The 14,442-nt window shown below is 46.2% G+C and overlaps 1 protein-coding gene and 2 long non-coding RNA genes across 14 annotated transcripts in view; 1 reads left to right on the top strand and 2 right to left on the bottom strand.

The window, feature by feature from the left end:
• LOC309620018 overlaps nt 1–14,442 on the bottom strand; it is an 878,206-nt gene that overhangs the window by 478,814 nt on the left and 384,950 nt on the right. The gene's annotated exons all lie outside the window — the stretch shown is intronic.
• Nucleotides 1–14,442, bottom strand: part of NHS (NHS actin remodeling regulator) — a 345,055-nt gene that overhangs the window by 63,214 nt on the left and 267,399 nt on the right. The gene's annotated exons all lie outside the window — the stretch shown is intronic.
• LOC309619969 overlaps nt 1–14,442 on the top strand; it is a 94,870-nt gene that overhangs the window by 63,929 nt on the left and 16,499 nt on the right. For 5 of the 6 annotated variants that reach the window (XR_014239310.1, XR_014239312.1, XR_014239313.1 and 2 more), the window contains exons 4-5: nt 10,772–10,827; nt 13,484–13,616. This is a non-coding gene — a long non-coding RNA (uncharacterized lncRNA). The remainder of the gene's footprint in view (nt 1–10,771; nt 10,828–13,483; nt 13,617–14,442) is intronic. The other variant, XR_014239311.1, reaches the window with a different exon arrangement.

Below are 14,442 nucleotides of genomic sequence, written 5' to 3'. Positions count from 1 at the left end.
ACAAAAGTTGAATCCACTCATTCATAAGCTCGCTGTGCCACTGCCATTGCAAGGTTGTCCCACATCTTCAGGTTCACCCTGCCCCTTTTTCTTCCCTATTTAACAATTTCACCCTGGCTGAGCCATGCAAGATAGTAGGTTTGGTGCTCTTACTTAATGTTTGGTTTCATAAAAATAATACAAAGAGAAGCAAGAAGGTTTCTCCTCAGCTTATTTGGGTATACCCAGGGAACTGTCCGGTAGGCAGAATTCTTGGGGTAGCCCCCAAGATTCCTGCCTTCTCGTGTACATAACCTGTATAGTCTCCTCCCCTTGAGTGTAGGTGGAATCTGTGAATTATGGGATTTTAAGATCCCTCTTCAGTTGACTTTGAGTTGATCAAAAGGGAGATAATCAGTGTGGCGTATCTGGCCTAATCAGGTGAGCCCTTAAAAAAAAAAGACAAGCAGAAGCAGCAATACTCTCCTGTTGGCCTTGAAAAAGCAAACTGCCACGTTGTAGAGAAGGCCAGGTGGCAAGCAATGGGGCCTCTAGGAGCTGAGGGCCTCAGTCCCACAAACCTCAAGGAACTGAATTCTGCCAACAACCCAGAGGCCCCTGAGCCTCAGATGAGAACTCAGCCCCAACCAAAACTTTGATGGCAAGCCAAGGGGACGCTGAGCAAAAGACCCAGTTAACCCGTGCCCAGATTCCTGAGCCACAGAAATTTCAAGATCATAAATGGGCACTGTTTTAAGCTGCTAAGTTTGTGGCAATTTGTTGTATGATATTAGAAAAGGAATACACCCTCCCACTATTTTATCTGCTTCCCTAGAGCCAGTTGCTTGCCTTGCCTGGTATTTGTCCTCTCCTTCCTTTGTTACTCCTCCCAGGGAAGGGGCAGATAATGGCACAGGTGACAATGGGAAATAGGGCTATATGTCTTGTTTTTATCCCCTACACAGGAAAAAGGTTATGTGCACGTATCTTTTCCTGTCCAAGACTGTAGGCTCTTGCAGGGAGCTCCAGCCATATGCTAAGCACTACGCCAGGTGCGTTATATTCATGGTATCTTCACACCACCCAGAGATTAAAGTAGTGCTCCCGGGCTTCCCTGGTGGCGCAGCGGTTGAGAATCTGCCCGCCAATGCAGGGGACACGGGTTCGAGCCCTGGTCTGGGAAGATCCCACATGCCGCGGAGCAACTAGGCCCGTGCGCCACAGTTACTGAGCCTGCGCGTCTGGAGCCTGTGCTCCGCAACAAGAGAGGCCGCGACAGTGAGAGGCCCGCGCACCGCGATGAAGAGTGGCCCCCGCTTGCCGCAACTAGAGAAAGCCCTCGCACAGAAACGAAGACCCAACACAGCCATAAATAAATAAATAAATAAATTTAAAGTAGTGCTCCCATTTTACCAATAAGGAAACAGAAGCCCAGGGAAAGTGAGTAAATTTGCAAAGTCACACACCTGGCATGTAGAAGATCTGGGATTAGAAACCGTCTCTGGCTTCCAAGCTGCTCTTTTTTCCCAAACCAATATTGAGATAAATTTGCCTAAACTAAGGCTGATTGGGGGATGTGAAGCGGCTGTCTGCCACATGAAAAGTATCTAGTGCTTCTCAAAAAAATAAATAAATAAAGGATTCATAACTGCTACTCTGTCATCCATAGCATTAGGTGTAACCAAGAACTGAGTGAATCTTTCACAAAGTGCCCAGGAGATGTGTCGTATTCCAGAAATACAAACAGCACTACAAACAGATACCATAAAACCAAACTGCTGAAAGAAAATGCCATTGTAGGAAACGTCCACAGGGCAGTGAAAAGTCTTTCTAGACTGAACTTAGCTGATCCCCCTGTCAAATTCTGAAGATAATGGGATTGTCTAGACCTTGACTCGTAGTGATGTATTGACAGCATGGATATGGTCACTGGGTTCATCTGAAATGAGCTGACTTGGAAACTGAGGAAGATTGGTGTCTGCCCCTCTCTTGGAAAGGCCAGGGTCATTTCTTTTTTTTAAGTATGTACGTATGTATTTATTTATTTAGGCTGTGCCGGGTCTTAGTTGCGGCATGCGGGATCTTTTAGTTGCGGCGTGCATGCGGGATCTAGTTCCCTGACCAGGGATCGAACCCAGGCCCCCTGCATTGGGAGCGCAGATTCTTAGCCACTGGACCACCAGGGAAGTCCCCAGGTTCACTTCTAAGGACAGGTAGAGGCTCGGCTTTAGGAACTGTTGGGAAGGGGTAAAAATCAAGGGCGAATACAATCTTGCGCCATGCCTCTCCAGCCCCCAGTCTAGGGTTGGTACTTGTTCAGTACTGCCTTTCCTGGCCTCATGAGCTTATCACTCCCTTAAAGCTTTACTGCCCTTAAGAGGAGTGCAAAATGCTTATTCTTGGCCTCTCTTCCTAGAAGGCCCCCCTACCCCGAGGCCCCACACCTGCCGCTGGCTCTCTCCACAAGCTACTCCTTCTTCCTTTTCCCAGGCTCTCAAGAATTTAAAAGGGGAAGGTGACAGCTGAAATCAAAGTCTGAATGTTACATGTCGTGAAAATTTCAGAAAAATGTGCAAAGTGACTCTGACATGGAATTTCTACCCCTTCAGGGGAGGGGAAGAGATTTCTTTAAATGTTCTTAGAGTGTCTACAGGACTAACTACCCACATGTACCTTGCTAACCTTCCTTCCTGCCCTTCCACCCATCACACCCACCCCCATCACACCGCTTTCTTGCTGGGAACACAAACCATCCATCCCAATGCCCTCTGACAGAAAGCAGCAAGGAACATGTTTAGCACATCACTATATTAATGAGCATCTGAAATTGCATCACAGATATGTCGGCGGTTTGCTCTCTGGGTCCCTGCTAGGCTGCAGCCGATCCTCAGCAGTCACCAGCTTGGTAAGCAAAATGGAAATCTACTCAGGGTCTCCGGTGCTACTGCCTGACTTCCCAGATCCGTTAGGGAGCAAGGGAGGGGATTTCACCACTCGAAACTATTCATTCTCTCCCTCCCTCCCTTCCCCCCTCCCTTCCTTCCCCTCACCAACTCTGCTTGGCAGTGTGGAGGAGGGAGCACCAAGGCTCCTGCTACCTGTTGAACAACCCAGCGCCAGAGCCAGGTGCCCACAGTCTGTCCCTGCTGGGCTTCCTTTTCCGCAGAACCACAATAATTCAGACTTGTTCCCCACTGTGGACAAAGCATCCAACATGGACCCCTCAGCATCAGAAAAATCTGGGCTTCCTGACAAGTTCTAGCACCCACAGAATAGGAGAATGTGGCTGTGTATTTATTTATGCACGAAAGGGAGCCAGAACGATTTTTCCCATATAAATATTTCTCTAACTAACTTCTAAAACGAAATGATGCTTCACACTAGGAGTACTGTTTAATTATTGCTGCTGTTGTTTCAATGTTCGACATCCTGTGGAAAGATCACCAGAAGCCTGGGTTCTACTTGCAGTTCTGTGCCCGTGGGCAAGTCACTGAACGTTCCCAGGATTCAAGTTCCCCATCTTTACAAATCAGGGTTTGGCCTTCCTGCTGTCTGACGGAGTCCTGTCTGCTCTGTTTATGCCTCTGCTTTCTACCAGTCACCAAAATTAAATGAGGTTGCATCATCCCCCCAAGAAAGACTCTGTATTCAAGCTATGGCAGGATGCACTGGGGGAAAGACCCTGGGCTCTGGGATGGAACGATGGGGATTCAGCACAGCAGCAGTGGATCCAGAACAAGTGACTGAAATCTTTGGGCCTCTGTAAGTGGGGATCCTAGAGCCTTCACAGAATGGTTCTTAGGATCCAGGGAAATGATAAAGTCCTTGACAGGTCCCTACTTACTAAATATTAGTTCCTCTTCCTGCGGTGGGAACAGAAGAAGATGAAGAAGCCAGGATTGGGGTCCGAGTTCAAAAGACGAAAGTCTGGAGCTCTCCAACTTCCTGTTTTCTTTATTTTCCTGTCTTCATTTTTGTAAACAAAAATGAGGCTACTAGAGATCACTCTTGGTGGGGGGTGGGGGGTGTCTTACAATCTGGAAACTGAAAAGAAAGCTGCCTACAACCAGGGAGCCTGTGACCTCTCTGACAGGTTGGATGTCCCTGGTCTCTGATCCTGGTTGACTTGGGCAGCATTCAGTGTAATGACTTAGAGATCCTAATTCTCTGAGTCACTGTCAGAGCTGCAGCACTATATGTTCTCCTTGGAAACGGTTTATAATTTTCTTTCATTCTGCTGCCACGTTCTACACCATGCACTTCCTCCAGAATGTAAGCACGTAGCCATCTGTCACAGCTCAGCTATTGTCAGAAAATTCCTTTAGGCATCTAGCAGAGTCATTGGATTCTCCTACTGAAGAGACCTCGAAAATTATGGCGTTCTGTGTCTTTTCATACCACAGGGCGTGACCCTTTAGTGGATTGTGAAATCCATTCAGCAGATCAAGACTAGCATTTTTTTAAACAATGAAATAGAAGAGAGTAGAATAGAAAATACCACAGTGCACCTCATGTAGTATTGTTTCGTGACGCTCTTGGTTCTGTCACACGTGTGTGCATTTGTATGTGTGTATGCCGGGGTGTGATGTAAACATGTATTTCTTGCTCTGGGCAGCGGTCAACACACTGAAAGCTACTGTTTAGGCCACCCCTCTCAGGTACTGAGGAGGAAATCAAGGTTCAAAGATATGAGCCAAGATCACAGAGTTGATTTTTGGCAGAGGCAAAAACAAAGCTTAGGTCTCCTGACCCCGGGTCCATGCACTTCCCTTGGCAACGTTCAGCCTGGCCGCTGCGCCCTTCATCTCTCTCAGTGCTTATTTGCTACCTATCACATCTATCAGGTTGTCCTTCCGAAAACAAAACCTGAAACTCACAACACACGCTTTTCACCTGTCGTCTAAGAAAGTAGCCATTTTAATTCTGGGGTGCCAGAGACGCTTCGGCCCAGGGAGCAAAGACCAAGCTTCCCGGGGACGCTGACGCGCGCAGTCAGCAGACCGCACATTGGGTAGCACTAGTTATAGATGCTGAGGCAACAAGGTAGGTATTAGATTGAACAATACTAAATTAGTGATATTCAACTGTTTTGCTCTACAAAAACCAGCCCAATAGCACAGTCTAATAATTAGATCAACCCCAAGGTTAGCTTTACCAGAGGGGCCATGATGTTCTCAGACAGTGGTAAAGCGCCTGCTTTCCAGCAAACCTGGGCTGAAAATGACCAGTCCATCACCAAGGCATGACACCTTTGTGCCAGTTTTCAAGACTTGCGTGCCTGAGCTTAAATCAGAGTGGGAGCCTGGCTCCACCCTTGCCTCGTCAGCCCCACACCCCTTAAAGAGACACTGGCAGTTTTACATGTTTGCCAACAAGTTAACGTATAGAAAAGATAATACCGATCAGAAATAAGGAATTTGATCTTTCAGGAGAGCCAGATGGATAGCTAAGGAATACTTCAAAGATTCAGAAAAGGGTGAATTGTCACAAAGCTATTTTCATTATTTGCAGAGAACCAGGTGAGGCTGGTTACAGGGAAGACATGAGTATCAGCTTTTGGTCTTCTTGGTTCCTTGAAAGCAGGAAAATGGAGAGGAAGGAAGGCACTCTACCCACAAAGATGAATACAGTGTTTTAAAGTCCCTTCATTCCTGCTCAAACTACAGATGTGATGTTATGAACACAGGTACCTTTGACATTCCAGGGAAGAAAGTGGAGCTGGAGTGGGAGAGGCAGATCAGAAAAAGCATGTGAAAATCACCTTTCTATTCAGGAGACACTGCATACAGCCACTGGATGTAAGAGGAAAGGGTTCTTTCTGTTTCCATTATTGGTGCACAGAGACTCTCTGGTCCTCTTGGACAGATGCCCTTGGCTTGGTTAAACCATGAAGCAGTAAGGTAATTAGCACATGACACCCAGTTACACATGCTAATAAATCTCTTCTCCTAGGTAGAGGTTAGTCTCTTAAAATTTACTTAGAGATCATCAGCAATGATGGAAAATTTAAAAATACTTACAAAAGGTCCCACATACCACCTCCACTGCACTGCACTTAGAATTACTTACTTGCTAATTAGTATCTTCATAGGTAGAGAAGTGATGCCCTTTATTGGGCCAACAAAGAAGGAATAAATACATGAGCCTGCAAGCCAAAAGGAATTCTTTTCCAAGGACCTTTCCACTCCCAAAGCCAAGACGTTTATAATGAGTTGTGTGCTCTCTATAAAAGACACACATAGTTAACACATGATATATTGAATCTGGAGTCAGAAAAGATGTGTTGTCTTTTGACTCAGCCTGAGTCTAGCCCAGTCTGCAGCAATACTGAAGGAGGCCCACTCTTCACGGACAATGGCTCTTTCTCTGTCTGCCCGGGGAAGACAGGCTCAGAGAATGGTTCCCCAGGACAGGCATTGAGGCGAAGGTTCAGGAGGTGATACTAAGAAGCTACCAGTAGGGGGAGGAGGGAAGTGAGAAAGGGAAGGGAAGGAAGCCAATAAAGGGTGTACGTATGAGCATGTTATCATGGTGGGTAACTGGGGCTGGATCACCTTCGGGGAGCTAGTGCAGAACACACCCCTTAGAGGCGAGGGAGTTGGGATATTTATCTACCACTTCCTATCAATCACTGGTTGAAGGCTGCCTAGGTGCCAAAACAGTATTTCCCTGGTACTTCTAGAAAAGCAGGCTCCTTAGTCAGAGAAAGAATGCAGGTCATGGGAGCTGTAAGTCAGGCTGCTGTGCACTAAACTAATAAGGGTAAGGGAATATGGACAGAGCACTAATAGTCTTGGGGGTTTTAGGAATGTGACCCTTAGAGAACAAGCATTTGCATTTCAGATTTGGGATGTCTTGATTGCTCACCTGGCTAATTTTTAAAGTTCTCCAATGCCACAGTAGCTTAAAATGGATTTGTTGTCAAAATCCCCCAAGAGTGGCAGTGAAAAACCCCTGGTCAGACAACTCTGGATCCTGGTTGGAACATTAGCTGGGAGGGCCATGGCCTGGAGGCCTGGCTGAGGGGAGGCTGCCTTCTGGAGAGGCATGGACTAGGTGCCCTGGCTATGCCCAGGGTCCTGCCTCCTGTGTGGCATTGAGTAGGTCACTGGACCTCCTACAGTCTCTTTCCTCCTCTGGAGTTTTAGGCATGATATGGTAGCCCAGGTTCCTCTTGCATATTTGCTGCCCCAGACCTGGAATCAGCCCTTTCTCCAAGAAGTCCTGGCTCTTCTCGGAGGGAACAGGCTTTAGAGACCACATTCCGCATGCCAGGGGTATTCATTGTTGCTGGGTTGTCATTGACTCTAAGCTTCTTCAATAGACAAGACTAGAAAATATGTAAATTTTAGAAGGTGAAGATAAATCATGAGTTGAAACCGCTATTTCCAGTTCAAATCTAAGATTACGGGTTTCAATTTAACTTTCTTGATTTTATAATTGATCTCTTTTCTCTTATGCTGAAAATCTTGATTCTTAACGACAGTGGCATAATTTCTTACTTGAGTAGTCTCAAAATGACTACAATAAGACAACTGAATTCAGTTTTAGATACCTTTTTGTTTTGCTTTTTGTCTTTAGGATATTTTCTACTAGAGATGGACAGTAAGAAATACTTTGTTTAAAAGTCACATGAAATGATTGAAGGTGTTGAATACAATAATTGTTAAGGTTCTGTATATTCCTTTGGGTGCATGAAATGAGAAAAACAAGAGAGGCTCCTGACTGCCCCGTTCAGGTGGATCTAGTTCGTAAATAACTAAAATCCGTCTAAAGCTTCTGCATTTTTAACTTACAGCTTATTGGAGAAAAACATACAAGCCTTCTTGCCCTTCACGCTCATCTGCCCCATGTGTTGCCATGTTTAGAAAACTAGGAGTTCCTTCCCTTCCCTCCTTGTCTCTGGGGTGTTCTGCCACTGGCCCTCGGAGGAGCTGGACTGGCTTTGTTGAGTAACAGCACAGAGAAGTCCACGTGGTGATGAGGAGAGCCTTTAATCTCCAGAAGACTTGAAAACTCAAGCCTGGAGGTCTTGACATTTAGCCCAGAGATCAAACACATAATGTTGGTACCTGCAGGGAAAAGGGAAATGAACTAGCCATTTTTGAATCCAGAGCCTCTGATGGAAACTCCATAAGCAATGGCAGAATCTGCTGAAGGCCGTGGGCCCGTCAGGAGCTGAGTAGCCTGTCTAGGGAATCTCTCTAAGGATGTGGGTGAGTGGACCACACACAGGGATCAGACTACTTCACCTATGAATGTCTGTAAATGAGCCCAAATACCAAGACACTAGGCTGTACCATATGAAATGGATATTTTTGTAGGTCAAAATAGTTAGAAATATTGTTGATTTCATATGGTTCAACTGTATAGCTCTTAAATAAGCAAATGAGAATCCAAGAACTCAACAATCTTTCAAAATAGATAAATGACACCCTACTTCTCCCTCCCAGGTTTAAGGCATTTGTCATGTTTCTCTTCTCAGGTTGATTTGCTAAGGAGGCAGGTAGAGTGAGAGGAAAAGAGAGAAAAAAGTTATAGCAGGCAACTGGTTCTAGAGGGTCGCATTAGAGGACAAGGGACTTGGGCCCCAGTGCTGGCTGGCACAGTTCAGAGGCTCACCAGTAGATCTTGACCCCAGTCCCGCCGAGCGTACCGGAGTCCCTGTCTAATCACACTTGGGTCTGGGAAATGGAATGTGTAACCTCTTATTAAGTTCAAGGTACATACTGTGCAGATGTACTTTAAAGAGAAGGAGATGCCATCAGTGCCCTGAGGAATTTCTAACCTGGTAGCCACATGAGACAGATTAGATGATGAGCCCAATGGGATCAAGTGTGCCCCCTGAGAAAGGTACAGAGTGCCATACAGGTCTAAGAGAAACGCTGTCTGGTTCGGGAAGGGGTACAGGGAAGAGGTAGTCTTGAAGTGGAGGCAGAGTTGATGGATAGAATTAGCAGGGAGGTTGGAAAACGCTGGAAGAGAACCGTATGAAATTTCCATTTTGAGGTAAGAAACGTCTGAATATTGGCAATTTCCTATGAGGCGACCCAATATGAAGGTTGGAAAGAGTGTCAGTGCAGGTCCCAGGAGGAGTTTACTGCCGCTGGACCAGGGATTGTGTGAAGCAAAGGGGGCAGGTTAGGGGCTGCCAAGAAGGAAGACAACACTACTTAGTGAGCATGATGTGCATGGACTAGACCCTGAGTTAGGCTCTGGATAATATCATTTGGTTCCCACAGTAAACCCAGGAAACATATTTGATTATCTCTAATTTGCTGAATAGGCATAGCGAGGTTAAGAAATTGCCCAAGGCCCCAAAGATTATAAATGGTAGAGCCAGGACCTCAAAGTGAGTACATCTGAGTCCAAAGCCCCACACCACTTTCTACCTTGCTACCCCGCTTTCTAACCCACACCACTGCCCGACACAGGAGCAGATATCTGTGTGGGAAGGCCACGGTCATCCTGGAAAGGAAGACTGAAGTCATTCAGTGGAGACCCCTGCTGGCCGGGTTGAGGAACCTGCTATATAACGGGGAGTGTCTTAGGTACCCCAAAGCAGAGCTCAAGACAAGCTGTTTGTTTAAGGATAGAGATGGGCTTCCTTGTTTATTTTTTGCATCTTCCAGCTAAGCAGCGGTCTAGAATATGGACCTGTATGTTATAGGAGCTCAAGTATTTTGGTTGAATGGATGCGATTCAACTCCATAAATGGTTCAAGCTATACATCTTTGTGGCCCTTTCTCTCTCCTTTAATCTACCTTCTTTCTTTTCCTGATCTCTTTCCTCCCAGATGAATTCTACTCCATGTCCAGCTCAAGTTGTACCTTCTCCATGAATCCATTCAAGATTCATGGACCCCAGGGCCCAATAGGTTCATTCATTTATTGAGCAATGAGTGATGAAGGACTTCCCGTGTGCCAGGCACTGCGCCGGGCACTGCCAGTGACTGATAGGCATGACAGACACAGTCCTTGCCCTCATGGAGGTCACATCCAGGAAGGAGGAAGGCTAGGAAGTAAAAATTGACTGATAAGGAAGGATGTAATAATCAGGTAATAATAGGCACTCTGATGAAATAAAGCAGGGGGGGGTGAGAGAGAGCAAGGCTACTGGGAGGCATGGCATGGAGTAAATGACAGTAGATGACCAGGAAGGCCTGAGATTCTCAACTAGGCATCAGAGATACCAAAGTAAGGGAGAGAGAGAGAGGGTACCTGTCCATATGGCGCTGACCTCTAGAGGAATGACCTCTTCCTCTAGTTGAGTGTGGCAGTCTGGCCTAGCTAGTTACCAAAGTCATTTCCTCTTTTTCGGCACACAGCTGGACTACATTTCCCAGCCTCCCTTACAGTTGGGTGTAGCCATGTGTTGAGGTCTAGCAGTAGCATGTGAGCAGAAGTGATCTGCACCACTTCCAGCATAGCTCATAAAAATCTCCCACATGTTTTCCTTCATGTTCTTGAGACCTTAGAAGCCATATACTGAAGATGGTAGTTTCACAAGATAAAAAAAGAGCCTGGATCCTTGAACTCCGGCTAGGAGAGGAGCTACCCACCAGTGAAGAAGAACCCATTTTGGACATTATGCAAGCGAAGAATAAACCTGAATTTTATTAAGCCAGTGAAATATTGGGGGTTATTTGTTTTGACAGCTCACATTACACTAATTCACTGAAGTCACTGTGTCATTGCCATGGCTATTCATTTGACCCATTCTCAGCCTAGGACATGGTCTTATCGTATTACTGTTTACCTTTGTACTCTTAGTTCACTTTTTCTTTCTGTAGGTCGCACCCCCTCAACTCAGATGGCAACAGTGCAGTCAGAGGCCTGCCCTTCTGAGGTGAGTGCTTTGATATCTTATCTGCTCATTAAAGTGGGATTCCGCTTTCACTGCTGTATCATGTCAGTGGATGCTTTTATGGCCCTTTGAGTCATTTGTACTTTTAGGTAGGGGAATGATCGACGTTTTCTCTTTTAGTGGGCTTAGAAGACATGTTTTCTAGACTACCACAAATACAATCCTTCCCCAAATTATGATCATTTCCGAATTGGTGGGGCCTGGGTCAGTATGACAGTGCTGCTTATACAGTTGTAGCTGCTTATTTCCCTGTCAGACTGTTTACTTTTTCAGGACAAAGAGTATTTCTTGTCTGTATCTCAGCACGAGGCACAGTCAGGCACATAGTAGGTGCTCAGTAAATGCTTGCTGGAGGAACGAATAGGGAATAGGGTTATTTAATGTTGTTAAACACACTGATGTGCTATGGAAATAATCTGCACAAGTTTTTGTTCTTCAAGGAGCATCTTTAAAGCCACCCCGTCAATTTACAGTCAGCATTAACAAAAGCTTTTCCGTGAAGACCAAATGCATAGAAGTCAGGCTGAATTCCCAGTTGCTCCGGGGCGTCCACAGAAATGAGGATTGCGCAGGAGGGCACACTAAGTAGGAATCTGCTTTCCTGCTGCTTTGCTAAGTGCTGGCTTTTCCCCACCTTTGTTCTTTCTTCCCAAACTCTACCTCCAAATTATCTCTGGGAGTCGTCTACAGGCAGAGTCATTCTTTATCCTGACACACGCCTCCCTAAGTCACCTACCCAGTGAAAGCTGCAAGCACCCACTTAGCCAAAATACTGGGCTCGATTTCTCTCCAAGGCCAATACCCAGGCAGTGCACGCGCAGCTGGGTATTGGCCTTGGAGAGAAAGGCAATGCCTTCTCAGTGCCCTCGGAGCAAGTCGCCCAGCCCCACACAGGCTCTCGCCTTCACACTGCCCTCCTGCTCCAGATAGCAACTTTCTTTGAGTGTCACAAAGCAGAGCTTCACTGGTCAGAGACACCAAGGCCAGATGGATATGGCAAAAGAGCAAGATCAGGAAAAGAACAGGCCATACTATAACCTTGAAGAGTAAAGAAATTATTTTATTGTTGTTTTTCTTTTACAGCCTCAGACCCATGCAGCAGTAGGAATTGAGGTTAAAACACAGATGCCACTAACCTGCAAACCAAATGGCATGAGTCAATGACACCAGCTCCGAGACCTGTTTTGAGCCCAAGCAATGGTCCAAGTCGCACATAGGTCACCTTGCTTGATCTAACAACAGATCAACCTCAGAAAGAGGCATTTTTGACAGAATTTCACCCACTGAAAAAACAGCTGGCTAGTCCATTTCTTTTCCCAGTAATAAATGAGAAGCATTTATTATTCCATTACACTTACCCAACCCATAGACCACCTTCTAAACTGGCTGTTTCCCGAAAGTTGCCAGTGAATTCAATCAAAGGTATAGATTCAGTCCTGTGTAGACATGGGACAGACCCCTTTTAGTGGGCTGTCATGGGGCCCCCTTCTGTCATTTCTGCAGGGAATTAATTAGATATTAGGGCAAGGATGTTTACATGAAGAGGTGAAGATAGTGGAGAGAAGGCAAGTAGTACTTAAACAAAACGTGGCGATCTCATTTTAGTTAAGAATGAGGTTCAGCCAGTGTTCTCTTTTTTTAAAAAAAACTTTCTTTTAAAGGCTGTCAAAGCAATAGCTTCGGTGAGCACAACATTTATTTACCTTTTATCCACGCATAAAGGTTTGTTCTTTCCAGAACAATAGCCACGTGGGACAAGTGACATGCAGAGATGTCCAGATTCCCATCTCTCTCACCACTGTGTCAGCTTACCAGTGTGCCCTCCCAGGTCTTCTTTAGATATTGGCTACTGGCTAAAAGCCCATTCCAGAAATACCAGTGTCCTGTGTGGTAGGGTTTTCTGCAAACCCACAGAAAGCAGGATCTACTGGGACTTTCCAGGCAAACTGCCTTTTCAGGGGTAGCAGACTCCAGAAGTTCCCTCCTCCTGGGGTGCATTCAAGCCAGTGGCCCGGAGCAGACCGTTCAGGGTCTGAACTGTAGGACTGTCAGGGCCTTTCTAGTAACAAGTATGGACTTGAGCTTTTGTATTTATTTGGATAGACCCCAAAAGGCTCATCTCAACAATTAAGAAAATCCTAGTTGAATATTTACTTGTTAGCTAGGACTCACAGACCGTTAGGCCCTCCCTTCGCCTCCTGCTTCCCTGGACTGCACGTCTCCATCACTCTCTTACTCCACTTCCTTTCTCTGTCCCCTTCACACTCCTTTCCTTTTTGTCCTGGGCGAGGGCCTGGGTCTCTAACAGACCAAGACTAACCTGCCCTTTTTGGATATGTTACATTTTTCAGCCTGTAAAGAAAGTCCTGGTGGTGGTGTTTTTTTGTTTTTTGTTTTTTTCCCATTTGGTGTACAGGGCCAAAGTAATAGCTATTATGGCCATGACAAGAATGAAATCACTGAGTACTGAGAAAAATCAAACCAAGAAAGGAATGACTTGTCATTCTCTGATCTTCACTCTTTCTTTATCCATTAACACACACACACAACAACGATGCTCACGCAACAGGTATTAGTCAGGCACCTGCATGGCACGCCATTGAGTAATGTTCACCTTTGTTCCTACAACTTATTTCAGGCCTGCTTCTCCCACTTTCACGTGCGGAGGATAATCGTGATGTCGACAACAACTTGCCATCTTTCTCTGAATATTCATTCAACAAATAATTACTGTGCAGCCACTGAGTGCTGTCCCTGCCTGAGGCACTGAGGTATGAAGTCCCTGTCCTCCTGGAGACAGAGGGGACAAATAAACACATCGATACGATATCAGGTGGTATATGTTCTGTGAGGAAGCAAAGAAGTGGGGTAAAGGACTGAAGAGTGGTGTAGCAGACGAGCTCGGTGCCTTGCCAGCATCCCCGCGGCATTCACCTGGGCACGCGGAGGCCGCTTCCCGTGAGCCCCTGAGGCCCTCTGCCTGGGGGCAGTTATTTTTCTGGCCATGGGACAATACTTGGCCCACAAGCAGGGTAAGCAAGAAGTACTAGAGAACGTCTTTCTCACTTTCCTCATCTCATAGTTACGATATCTCCTTTAATCCTTTCTTTCACTACTTCCTCCAATTGGTTCACTTCTCATTTCTCTGATGGCTCTTTTTCTGAGAGTTCTGCCATTTAAATAAAATGCGTCTACCACTGATTGGGGCAGGGAAGCTGGACTGTCCACAGCCCTGCTTAGGGAGGCAGCCTCCAGGGGAAAAGCAGCAGGCTCCCTGCAGTGGCGCCCCCCCTCCCCCAAACTTTTTTAAAAGATGGGAGACAGATCATTTTCTCTTGCTCCATCACCATCATCATCGTCAAGGACACCTTCTCCTGAGAACCCATTATGTGCCAAACTTCGGGCCATTTGTTTAACCTTCATCATCTCTGACCCTCACACCAACTCTGAAAACCAAACAGTAACTACAGCCCAGCCCAGGGAGGCAACCTTCCCTCCTACGGCAGATGAGGCACTCCCCTCATGCCTCTGGCTACACAGGACACACCGCAGCGGCGATTCCCGTGGCCACAGTGCCCTCACCATGCATTCTGGGCC

This window comes from Balaenoptera borealis (assembly GCF_965194805.1).
Source record: "Balaenoptera borealis genome assembly, chromosome: X".
Taxonomy (NCBI): Eukaryota; Metazoa; Chordata; class Mammalia; order Artiodactyla; family Balaenopteridae; genus Balaenoptera; species Balaenoptera borealis.
The sequence above is the reverse complement of the archived record's forward strand: the minus strand, read 5'-3'. Positions and strand labels throughout refer to the sequence as shown.